The 12,697-nt window shown below is 40.9% G+C and overlaps 1 protein-coding gene across 4 annotated transcripts in view; it reads right to left on the bottom strand.

Annotated features, from left to right (window-relative positions):
- CUL2 (cullin 2) overlaps positions 1-2,520 on the bottom strand; it is a 52,390-nt gene extending 49,870 nt beyond the window's left edge. For 2 of the 4 annotated variants that reach the window (XM_080384334.1, XM_080384337.1), the window contains exon 1: positions 2,110-2,265. The gene's annotated coding sequence lies outside the window, so the exon portion shown is untranslated. Of the gene's footprint in view, positions 1-1,355; positions 1,657-2,109; positions 2,266-2,330 lie in introns of those variants that run through there. The other 2 variants (XM_080384335.1, XM_080384336.1) reach the window with 2 other exon arrangements.
- Between the last annotated feature and the right edge of the window lie 10,177 nt (positions 2,521-12,697).

Below are 12,697 nucleotides of genomic sequence, written 5' to 3'. Positions count from 1 at the left end.
ACCTCTATAAGAGAAAGAATCAAATGGCATGTTAAAAAAAACTATTTAGCAACCAGCTTACTACCTTAACTGCTACTGGCTTTTAATTTTTTGCAGGCAGATCAGTTCTCTCAAACTGCAGGATATATAGCTTCTCAGTTTAAGGAGAGAAAAAAAATTAAAAAAAAACAACAAACAAAACAAAACAGAATGCATATAAATGCCACCCTGACTAACCAACCAAGCTCCTTAACTGTCGTGAATTTGGGAACCACAGAGGGTTGTTTTCCTCTACCTGCAACACAACAGTTTCCATTTAAAACTTAATCAACATTTGATTTCATACAGAAACTGAGTAGCAACTAATATCAAGGAAGTGGTATTATCCTATGTTTTATGAACAGGAATCTTTTTTAAGAACCACCAAAGCTCAGAAAGCGGTGTGTAAACATTTTCAGTTCAGTAGAAACATTTAAGCTGTTACATTTGCAACATAGTTACTACTTTTGGAAAACAAAAACAAATCAACAGTCCATTTATGTCAGTTACAGCTTACTACACAGATCAGAGAGAACTGACAACACAAACAGACACGCATCAAGGAAGGTACACTGAAAAACACAAACCCGTTTTTGTTTCATAGAAACATAAACCTCAGTAGAAATAAACAACAGGAGAGCTCACTTCCAGGAGGGGAAAAAGAAAAAATAAAAAGTGCTAGTCTTCTAAAAGCTCTGATGTTATTATTCTTCTGGAAAACACAGGACTATTTTCAGCTGATCCCTCCCAAAATCGTGGTCCCCCAAAATTTTAAGAATCCTAAGAATTTCTTGTGGTAACATTCAACCAAGTATACCATTGTTATGTTACAGGTTGCTCTCTCTGAAACACACTTTGTAACTCTAAGGTAAAAAAAAACATTCCTTCACAGATAAGCAAAATGGAGGGGAGGAAGGGTCAATATAAAGTCCTCCCCACAATACATCACACAGAATCTGTAACACTGCGTTTAGTATCACCAAAAACCCTAATAATATGTAAAGCACTATGTATCCACATACTCATAAAGGTACTCTGGAGTTAAATAGTTTAACACAAAGCTGTTATTTGACATTATCTTACAGCTTTCACAACAATACAAATTGAAGCATGTTTTCTAGACATGTTCAGAAAGGCAGTATAACTTTTTCTGTAAGACACTGGGGTTTGGGGGTGGGTGTAGGTGTGTGCTACACTTTGCTGTCTGCAGCGCGCAAGCTTACCAGCTTAGAGAATTAAAGTACTTGTACCGATGCAAGCAACCTCCATAGTAAAAATCATCGTAGAGAAGATTATCTACCCTAGGGTTTATAGCATTCGGGGGTGGGAAACCATACCTGTGTGACCAGCCCTAAGGTAAGCGGATATTGTCGAAACATATTTACACGTGAGGATAACGAAAGGATGTTGCTTCCATCACCTTGTTCCTTAAAACATACTGCTGTCACAGTGAATATAGTTCCTCCCACAAATAAATGTAGGGTTTTGCCAGCATCGAAACATCCCCCGAATTTCTCAACTGTTTAATCATTTTAAAAAAAGCGATATTATATTACGTGCGAGCGGCGGGTGAGCCGCCGAGGGCTAGGGCTGCCCGGCAAACACGTATGCAGCGCGGCCTGCCGCCCCCCCCGTGCCCCCGGCACCCCCCGCTCCGCCGGCAGGCCGCGGGCAAGGGACCTGCCCCTCCACCGAAAGAAAAGCGAAACCGGCTGCGGCGGCAGCGAGGAGCGCGGAGCGGCCCCGCCGGAGCCGCCGCATCGCGCCCTTCCCGACGGGCAAGGGCAGGACCCGGGGCAGGACCCGGCCCGCGTCCCCCGCAGGGGGCAGGGCGCTGCCGCACAAACACCCGGGGAAGGGAGCTCGGGGCGGGGCGCTGACCCCGGCGGGCAGGACCCCGCGGGGCGGCGGGTGGCGGGGGCCGGCGGGGCCTCAGCGCCCTCACACGCACCCGGCCCGGCCGCCCGCAGCGCGCGGGGACGGGAGGACCGCCGCCTCCCCCTCGCTCGGGGCTCCCTCCCCTCAGCGCCCCGGCGCTGCCGGCCAGGCCGGGCCGCGCCGCGCCGGGCGGGGCGGAGCGGGGGGGGTTACCTGGCGGCAAGGGGCCCGAGTCAGCGACGCCCGCCCGCCGGCCGGCCTGCCTCGCTCCCTGCCCTGCGGCCGCGGTCCCTGCCCCGCTCCGTCCTCACAGCGCTGCCATTACCCAAGCCGCTCTCCCCTCGCGCCCCGCCCCTCCGCCGGCGCCGCCACTGCCGGGGACGGGCCGCGGCCGGCCCCGCGCTCTCCTCGCTGCCGCGGCGCCGCTCCCTCACCCGCCGCGCTGCGCGCCGCGCGCCGCCGCCCCCGGGCTCGCCCCGCCGGCTACAGGCTGGGCGAGGGCCGACGGGCCCCGGTGCACCGTCACTTTCCGACCCCACCCCCCCGCCTGAGGAGAGAGGCTTGGTACAACCCACTGTACGGCAAGCACGGGCGGCCGCATTTCCCAGCAGCGGGGCAGCCTGCGGCCGCACGGCGCATGTCCCGCCGGGCCCCCGCGCACGCGTTGCTCCTCCATTGGTGACGCTTCCCCTGCCGCGCGTGCGCGGTGCCGTCCCGCTGGAGGCGGCAGGGCCGGGCCGCGGCGGGACACCAAATGGAGTCGCGGCGGGCGGTCAGGGAGCCGGCGGGTTACGGCCGCCTGGGCCGCCCTCCCCACGCCCTGCGCGGCTCCACGAGTGCCGGGGAGACTAAGCTTCGTGCGTGGGCCCTCCCCCGGGCGCGGCGTGTCGCGGTCCCCAGGGGCCGCCTGAGGAAATTTCCGTCTCCTCAGAAGATGGAGATGTGCCTGTCCCGCCGCAGGGGGAGCGGGCGGCCGCCTGCCCTTGCCCCAGCCCCCGCCTGCCAGCAGGGACCAACGACCACGAATAAACCCCCTCCAGCACCTGCTCGAGGAGAAGGGCCCCTGCAGCGGCGACGCCGGGCAAAGCCCCCCCGGCCCTGGCCGCCCCTTGCTCCAGCTGCCGCGGAAGGGTGCCCGACCTACGCTCTGCCGTCTTCTCGGCGGAGAGCAGCAACAGAAAGTTTTAAACTCGAAATAACCAAGTGAAATCACTGTGGAGACAAAGTAGTTTAACTTCTTCATGTGCCCTGAGCGCACGTATTTTCCGTGCCAGTGATGGCCTCTCTGGTCACGCAGACACCCTTGGAACTTGCACAGAATCAGGGCTAAACGGCATTCTGCTCTTCAGAGAGCGACCACAACTCCTTCTCTTCTCACTTCTTACCTGGGGTAATTAAATCTGTTTCCTTACATTTTGCAGGAAAATGGAAGCCTGTTTCCTCAGCCTTATCCTAGAGATAAAAGGACAGTGTGCTTTAAAGCTGTCTCTAGTTTTCACGAGAGAAAGGCTGGGGCACTGACAGACAAGGTAGAATGCTTCCAAAGTACAATCAGAAAACACGTAAAACCGTAAAAAGTTAGGTGCAAAAGTGTAACTTTTATCAGTTTACCATGGCTCTGCAAGCTGTTTGCCAGAGGGATACCTATTCTAATTTCTAAGAGCAGGAGAAAGACATCTGATTGCTGAAGTCTATTTCTCCCCTTCTCCAAACGAACTGTGGGTTAGTTTAACATGCAATGCCACAGAAAGTCACACTTGAATTTTCTAGGAGCAGTTTCTTGCCTCTTCCCCCTGGAAAGCTGCTGCTCATCTTCGAATGCTCCTGAATCCGTTCATTCTTACATATCTGAACAACTTAAGTATTTTCTTTTTAGTAACTGTATCCCTTCCATAAGTAAAGATTGCTCTTAAGAGATCATTAAAAAGACGTTTACTAGATTACAAAAAAAATTGTAATATCTCCTTAGGCTATTGTATAATCTTATTATTTTTCTCTTATGTGCATGTGTAGCACTATATCATACAAAAGTCATATCATACTTTTAAGTACAGGCTTTTTTTTCCTTTTTAAAAGGTATCTATTGAGAAAATCTTAAAAATAGCTCACTATATAGCTGTTTGGATTTGGTTTTCTCTTAGGAAGTTCAGGTATGTGAAGCATAGGCCAATATGAAAATTAACCAGAAAAAATACCAAATTCAGTGTAGCAATTATTAATATAATTGCTGCATCACTCAAAACATAACATATTTATAAGTCTAATTTCTTTTTTCTTTTACTTGGAGTATGGTTCCTGCCAGTGGGTAATCTGTGTTTGATTTCAGTCCACATGTTTGTTTGTTTGTTTGTTTGTTTAATGATGGAAATGCCACACAGCTACTCTTATTACGCAAGGGAGTTTTCATACTTCTATCCTCTTTTACATGCTGTTTAAGTACTCATTTTTTTCCTTTCCAACTGAAAATAGCAACACTGGAAATATACAGCTGGTACAGTGAGGTTGTGTTCTGAAAAGAGACTCAAAATTCTTTTATAGTTCTTGTAACTTCCAGAAAAAAACTCTTCAGGCCTGGATGATAGCCAGAGATCTGTTTCTATATGTGCATGTATAAAACCACTGGCTTCAAATTCTTAAATATAATTTTTTCCTTGGTTGTGGAAAAATACTGCTTAGGTTATGTTTTTGTTAAAAGTCAAGCCCAGTTCCTCGGTTCTGCAGAAGCAAGCTTAAATACTCTTTAATAAAGAGCCACTGGAAAATCAAGTTCTAAAGACATATGATAAAGAGTGATAACTCTGTAGTCTACATTGAGTAAGAGATTGTCACAGTGCATATTTCTGTATCTTTGTAAGACTGTATGTAGGTATCAGGTTTACATTATTTTGGTACTTAAAAATATCTTAGTTCTATTAATATTCAAAAAGTATCACATCTATTTGACCTTAAGTTTTAAAAAATAGGAATATTTTAGGCTCTCAGTTTGGCAGTGGTCTTCACATGGACAGCTGAAAAAAAAAAAAAATCGTCCAAAATTATGTAATAATCAGGCAGTTACATCAGCAGGTAGTCCAGCTGATCAACTGTTAATGCTCACAGGATCAAAAGTCTGAAGTAAAATGTCCAAAAATTATGTAGTGTGATTAGCAAGTCCTCAGCACAACAGTTCTTTTCTACAGATGTGTTCTATCACATTATTGAATGCAGATATAGCCAAAGTGCATCAAAATACAAAAATGCTTATAACGGATAAGCACCCAGAATGTTTTCTGGAAATCTCCTTACCAGCCATTTATTGCAGAAATTATTCAGTACATTTGCCTTCAAATAGTGAGTATTATTATGGTGACATATAATTTTTAAAAAAAATGCACCAAGGAGATTTTAAAATAGGCTAATTCTGCACATACAAAGTAGATTTCTAGAGCTGAGCTAGTCATTTTAAATCTGCTTTTATACTGAGAGATGTAGGCAAGTAATTTACCTCATGCTGGCTGACAGCTGGCTGAACATGAGCCATCAGTGTGCCCAGGTGGCCAAGAGCATCCTGGCCTGTATCTGAAACAGCGTGGCCAGCAGGACAAGGGCAGCGATCGTCCCCCTGCACTCAGCGCTGCTGAGGCCGCACCTCGATCCTGTGTTCAGTTCTGGGCCCCTCACTGCAAGAGGGACGCAGAGGGGCTGGAGCGTGTCCAGAGACGGGCAATGGAGCTGGTGATGGGTCTGGGGCACAAGTCTGATGAGGAGCGGCTAAGGGAACTGGGGTGGTTTAGTCTGGAGAAGAGGAGGCTCAGGGGGGACCTTATTGCTCTCCACAGCTCCCTGACAGGAGGCTGTAGGCAGGTGGGGTCGGTCTCTTCTCCCAGGTAACAAGCGACAGGACAAGAGAAAATGGCTGAAGTTGTGCCAGGGGAGGTTTAGATTGGATATTAGTTAAAATTTCTCCACCAAAAGGGTGGTGAAGCATTGGAACAGGTTGCCCAGGGAGGTGGTGGGATCACCATCCTTTGGAGGTGTTTAAAAATGCATAGATGCAGTGTTTAGGAAAATGGTTTAATGGTGGACTTGGCAGTGCTGGACTTGATGATCTCAAAGGTCTTTTCCAACCTAAATGGTTCTATGATTCTATGATTTTAGGTTTCTACATTATGATGGGATAAATAGCATCCAAGGCTCCATATAAAGGAAACCTAGCAAGACTGGTTCAGATAAACTGCACTTTAACTTTAAAACATTGTTTTAAAACATGTATAGTATCAACCTTGAATATGCCTATAGATTGTTGCTGTTAATATATTTCTTGATACTGTCCAGACTTTAGGACTCTCTAATACCTGCTGCAAAATATAGCTGATCCAGCTTTATTTCTATCAAAGTAGAATAGAATCTTATGTTTCATCTTTGAAAATTCGAATTTCAAATTTTAAAAGTATTTGGGGCAGGTTTTCTGGAAATACCTAAGTGACATAGACAAATTAACCAGGGCAAATACACATGCTTCTACAGTATTTCACTGAAAAATTAAAACCATGTTAATGTGAAAGATGTTACATAAAACCTATGCATAATAAGGAGGTTGTCCAGAAATGTCTCTGCATCAATGTTTATATTTTATTAAAGCTAAAAAAAAGGATTAATTTAGAGTACACAGTAGAAGTATCCACAGAGATGTAGTTTTCTGGAAAACATGTTTATTTTGGAAAGCTCTCAATTGTTTGAATTACTTAAAACTCGTATCAAAATAGTTGCTTCTCCTGTTTTCAAATCAAGCCCTTGCCGATTTCATTTCCAGTGCTTACAACTTTTTCATTAAGCCTTAATAATTTTCTCTGGTTTTTAATTAGTTGTGTTAACTCTGGCTAGAAATTTAAATCACCGTTTAAACTTTCTCCATTTTCAATGTGAAAACCTTTCTTGTTCTATTTTGCTGGTTTAACTCTCTTGTTTGCTGGAGGGAGAGGGGTTGTAAGTTTTGGCTTTTGCTTGCTTGTTGTTATATGCGAGTGTTACATTGTATCTCTGGCACTTGCCCTGTTTTGTAAGACCAAAGGCTCTTTTTTCAGTGGTAGCATTAGCAACAAGCTTGTAAAATTAAACTCTCAGAAGTTAAGATATATGCTGGCACAATTAAATAATGCTGTTTAATTGTGCTCTGTGAATGTATTAATTGCACAAGATCATATTAAATACCTCAAGTTATACAGAAGTTAATTAAAAGCATCCTTATCTGTACACTACCCAAATTTTACACAGCGTATTATTTTCTAAATTTCTGTTATATTAGGAAGTACTGACATGAGTTAACTGTTGTGAACTGGAAACATGGATACGGGAAGGAAAGTATTTTCAAATCTAATAATTTTGGGTGTTTAGTGTGGAAGAATCTTGCTGATTTTCTGAGATGATAAATATTCGCTGTTCCTACAGACTTTATGTTAGGTATTAAATCCTTACCTCTTCTGCAAATGCTGTCCTGGAAGACTGCAGTTGAGGCACCATGATGATGGAAATATAATTAGGAAGAAGAATATGAACATTCATTATTACTTTTTATGTAAGGTATTTTAAAATTGTTCTCGGATTTAAATGTATTTAGGAAATAACAATTTCTAAGTCCCAAAACTTTGTAAAGTCTGGATACCCTTTTCATCAAGTTTTTTTGTCAAGACTGGCCAGAGAATTACCACCTCCTAGAGTGGGCTATTGCAGGAGTCTGAGATAAGCTTTACTGCATGTGCTGTGCTCAGGTCACGCTGTCACTCCCACAGTGCTGCCTGCATATCCAAAAGAACAGAGGTTCTCCTGCAGTCCATTGAGAAAAAATTCTAATGTATCCACTCAGAGCAAGACTAAAACTTGTGTGTATGCACCAATACTTTACATTAGTGGATACATCATTTATGCATCAGTGAGTTGAATTCAGTGTTAACTCCACAGTGGAGCTGCTTCTACTTGATGAAACCCAGATGTGGATCAGGTGATTTAAGCCTTACCAGCTAAGAAAGTTGCCATTTGACAAAGCTTAATCAACTAATGGAGTGTTCAGCAACCGTAGCCATGTCTTACCACATTTCCTGATGACAGCAAATGTCCAGACCTACCTTAAATCCTGCTTAACCTCAGCTCAGTGTTACCTTTTAGCAGTTTAGCTAGTGGAGTCACAGATGGGTGATACAGACAGAAACTCTGGAAGTTTTCATAGGATGATCCTATGGACTTGTCAACTTCTCAGTAAATTCCCATAAATTCTTTATCAATTGTTGATTACAGCAGTGAGCTACACAGGTTAATTTGTAGTACATGTATATGCCACCTTAAAACTTTGCCACCATGTATACAAATTTAACATTTCTGTGATTACATCTGCTATCAAGTCTGTTTGTCATTCTAACTAGTACTGCAATACGTCCTGAAATGCCCCTGTTGTTTATACTCATCCATTTTCTCTTATCTGATACTTCTGTTTCTCTATTTGTATTAAATTGTTTTCTCTTACATAATAAATTCTTTTGGCAGGAGCTGTCTATTTTTTTTATGTTTATGCTACATCTGACACTGTATTATTCTGGTCCAAAATTAGGAATCCCACAGGCCTATGATAATACAAACACTATATGAATTATGCCACTGTATGATGTACTGCTTTATTTAAAAGCTGTTTTACAGACTACAGTCTGAACTGACAGTATATGCTCTACATTCCCCACCACCACCATTTCATTTGCAGATGCCTTCCATGATACTATCTGCTCTTTTTGCCTCTGCTTTCAAATCCCATTTTTACAGTAACGGATCCTTTAGCCTTTTTCATGTAGAAAAAGAGAACATTTGCAAAATTCTCAGCAAGTTGCCTGTCCTTCCTTCCTTTGCAACCACACTCTGTGCACAAGGTTTATGCTAGATTATTCATACTATATTCATGTTATATTTAATTTTCACTGAATTAGTTACTCTGTATTAATGGTGCAGATAATAATATAAAAAAGCTTCTAAAATTATATTTTTTTCTAAAACCAAGATAAATAAAAGCAGGAATTAATCTTTATTTCATTACAGCTCTTTTTAATCTAGACTTTTATTGTGGCTCTTTCATGTAGTGACATACAAAATATGAATATAAATTGAACATGCATTTTGTGATGACAAAAATACACAGTGATAAAGTATTATTCTTGTAGCTTTCATTTTTTCAAGTTTATGAAGAATTTTAAATGTGTGATTCTTTTATCTGCTTAAACTTCTTTAATTCTTGGTAAGAAATGGAAGCTCAGTGCAATCATGTCCCCTAGATGGCAGTGGTGAATACATAAAAAATAGCAGTTTAAAAGTTTAAATTTGCACAGCCTACACTATGACTAACAAAATCTAAGTCTTTTTTATTAATGAAATAGGAAAATAAACAGGAGTTGAGGTCTCCCAATCATTTATTAGTTAGCCATCAACTGCTTAGTTCAACTCCCACATTTATTATGTCCTTCCCCATGACCTGAGATTGCTTGAAAAAAAATCACAAATGTAATTTTTATCCTTCATTATTAAAAAGGGCCACAAACTTATTTTCATGTCATTGCAGATAAGAGTTAAATATTCTTTACATATGAGCAACCCTAGATAATTTTCCTTTCCTATTCTAAAAAAAAATTGTTCTGTAACAGTATTGACAAGTAAAACTGCGTATTTAGAACTTGTATTTAAAGATCAATGAGTTGTAAAACTTTTGTAATGGAATAACTCTGAATCTAAATTATCCTGCTTGGAGGACTTTTCAGATATATTATAGCTTTATATGTGAGATATCAACATAGTAAAAGCTTTTGGAGCTTTCATTTGTTTCATTACAAGGTTGTATATCCTTCCTGCTCAGTCAGTGTACTAAATGCAGACAGCTTAGGTATTTACTTGTTATGGGCTGGGTGGAATTAGATACAATAAATTTACTATCAAAAAAGTAATCTGGTATTTAAGAGGTTTCACTGTTCCTATTTATCATATTGCTAATCTAAGAAAAGTTGAAAAAGAATAAAAGAGTTTCTAATGAAGCTCTTATGTGACTTTTTTTCTGACTTGTTGAAAATAGAGTAGTCCTGGCTGGGTCATTACCTGCCTGGGTTTGAATTAATTATTGGGATTTTGCTTTCAGTGTTTTAATATGAATACAAAACTACTCCTGAAGCTTAATATAGTAAATAAGCTATTGTTTGTAGTTTTCATGCTTTAGCTTATGTGCATAAAACCTCAAAGATACTACGTGTTTCAAAAGTATGGTAACAGCGTTGAGTACACAGAACTGTTAAAACAGTGTATGCTATCTCTGTCCGCTGCATTAAGAAAATGAAGAAGCCACGTGGGGGCACTGTACGCAATGGAAGGGAAGCCCACAAGTTCCAGAATAAGCTATTTTACCTCTATAGCTTCATTATTGAGAAATACATTTGTTTACACTATCAGCAGAGAGCCAAACAAAACGCTTCACCAGGTCAGTATTACTGTAGATCCCTCTCCTTCCCCTTTAACTCAAAAAATTGTGTAATTGCCTTCAGAAAGTGATTCAACCCCCTTTTTTAACAGTGTGACCACTTTTTATGAAAGATACCTAGATCATGTATATGATCTAGACCATAATAGAATGTTATTGAGAATCATATAAAAACAATCCTCACAAGGAGATGCTTCTAACACAATGAAAAGGAATTGCTCAACAGATACTGTGCGAGGAAGAAGCCCGCTTCTTTGCTAGGTAGAGTGTTTTGGAGACAACTGTCGTGTAAATCTTGAGTGGTTCTAACACTATACTAAAAATGTTAACCCCAGCAAACTGCTCTCTGACATCTGTGTGTGGGGTATGTATACATACACATAGATGGAAGAAAAGCATTTGAACTCGGAGACTGCACAGCCCTTAGTGATGATTATTCCTGGACAATATAACGTAGCTTTGAGACAATGTTGAATTTGCAGAGCTGTTGTTTCCAGGAAAATAAAAGGACAAAATGCACAGAACGGAGCAAAAATCATATATGTAGAAATCATCTATGTAGACTTTTATGCTGCGTGGTCTGGTTACTATCAAACTTTGTTAAATCACTGTTTTATACCAATAAACATATTTCTACTTTTCTCTTACGAGTGAAGTGCCTCACTCCATCCATGGCAGCCCATTTCTAAAACATCATGTTCCAAATTAAACTAGACATCATTCCACTGACAGTTTCCTCAGGTTCTCTTTGAGAAATGATGTTAGAAATATATATATTTTTCTCTCAAATAGTTCAATAAAACACATTTTTCATACTCAATGGAGACTGAAACCTCCTGCAATGTGCAAAAGTGGTAGATAAATACAATGAGAAAAAACAGTACATAAATAAGCCAGCTGGCAAAATAGCATAATCAAGGAAGTAGATTAGTTCAGCTAGCATTTGATGAAAGAGATTTCCTCTTCTGGAAAAATATGTTGCTTTAGCCATTTATGTGTACTACTGGTAGTTGAAGAACTAAGAGCTCTTGACATGAAAGAAATAAAAAAGCTCTGTCACATAAACCACCCTGTGAATAGCCTGATAATCTCCTGTTATACTGAACATCATTCCATTTAATTATTTTTCACTTGTATCCCTTCCTTCTTTTTAAAGCTCCCAAACACATTTACTTTGCATCTAGTGAACTCAATTTATTCAGTTGGTTTTGCTTTTCATTTTTTATTCTTCATTCTTGATCTCCACTGCCATCTACAACCATCTACCACTAAGAAAATAATTCTGCTCTCCCGTCGAAAACAACTTACAAGTACTAGAAAATCTAGTCTACAGACAGACTGCTAACCAAATGCAAACTCTTCTCAGTATTTTTTTCATATTTTCATCACATATTTTTGAATGAATATGATATATGCATATGTATTTGTCTTTTATGCATTATCTGAATGGCTGATGGCATTCACATTGTGTGAGGTAGTTTCATGATGTCTTATTACTGCCTGCCACATTATTGCATTGGCTTACCTTGCTACAGGATAAATCTTTTGCAAAGCACCATCATGTGTAAACAGTTTTTGGTATGCGCATTCCCGTGGTACAGTATATTCACATTAAGCTACCTGAGATTTTTTTAAACCTTTCAGGAAGCTTTTCATACTGGCAAACTCCATTTTCTGTGTACTTCTTCTAACACAGCCTATTCAGAAGACTTTTAATAGTGAAGTTTTATGTATTTTAATTTTAAATAGAACTTAAGCAGTTGTTTGAAAAGTGACATCATTAATATTCATAAGTACAAAATAATGTTTTATACAGACCTTATACTTTTCACCAAAGAAGTTTGAAGATCTCTACAAACAGTAATAAATTGTACATGGTTAAGAATACTGTGAAGTACACATTATGTTCATGTTATGAAGAAACTATTATACAGGGTAAGTTCATTATTCAGTAGAGGAAATGAGAAAATTTTATGTAATAGATCTCAGTCACCATTCCTCTTTTCTGCCGCAGCAGAAGTACCGTCATGCATATATCTTGAACTCACCAGTCAATCCTTCAACCATTTCAGCCACCTTACACTGTTACCTAGTCAGAATATTATTTTTCCACTATGATAATTTCTCTCATGAAATGGTTAAGCAACAAATGAGTACACAGCAATTCATAGAATGTCAAGTTATATGCCAGACTATGGGTTTCCCCATTCTTTTCTTCATTCTGGCTCCAGTGTGCAGGGAGAAGACAGTGATGGAGTCCTCACCTAGGAATGGTAGATGAGGAAACACATTGTGAATTGTGTCAGTTTTCCCTCTCATAAAGCT

This window comes from Falco punctatus (genome assembly GCF_963210335.1).
Source record: "Falco punctatus genome assembly, chromosome: 4".
In the NCBI taxonomy this organism is placed as follows: domain Eukaryota; kingdom Metazoa; phylum Chordata; class Aves; order Falconiformes; family Falconidae; genus Falco; species Falco punctatus.
Note: the sequence above shows the minus strand (reverse complement) of the source record. Positions and strands in the feature narration are given on the sequence as shown.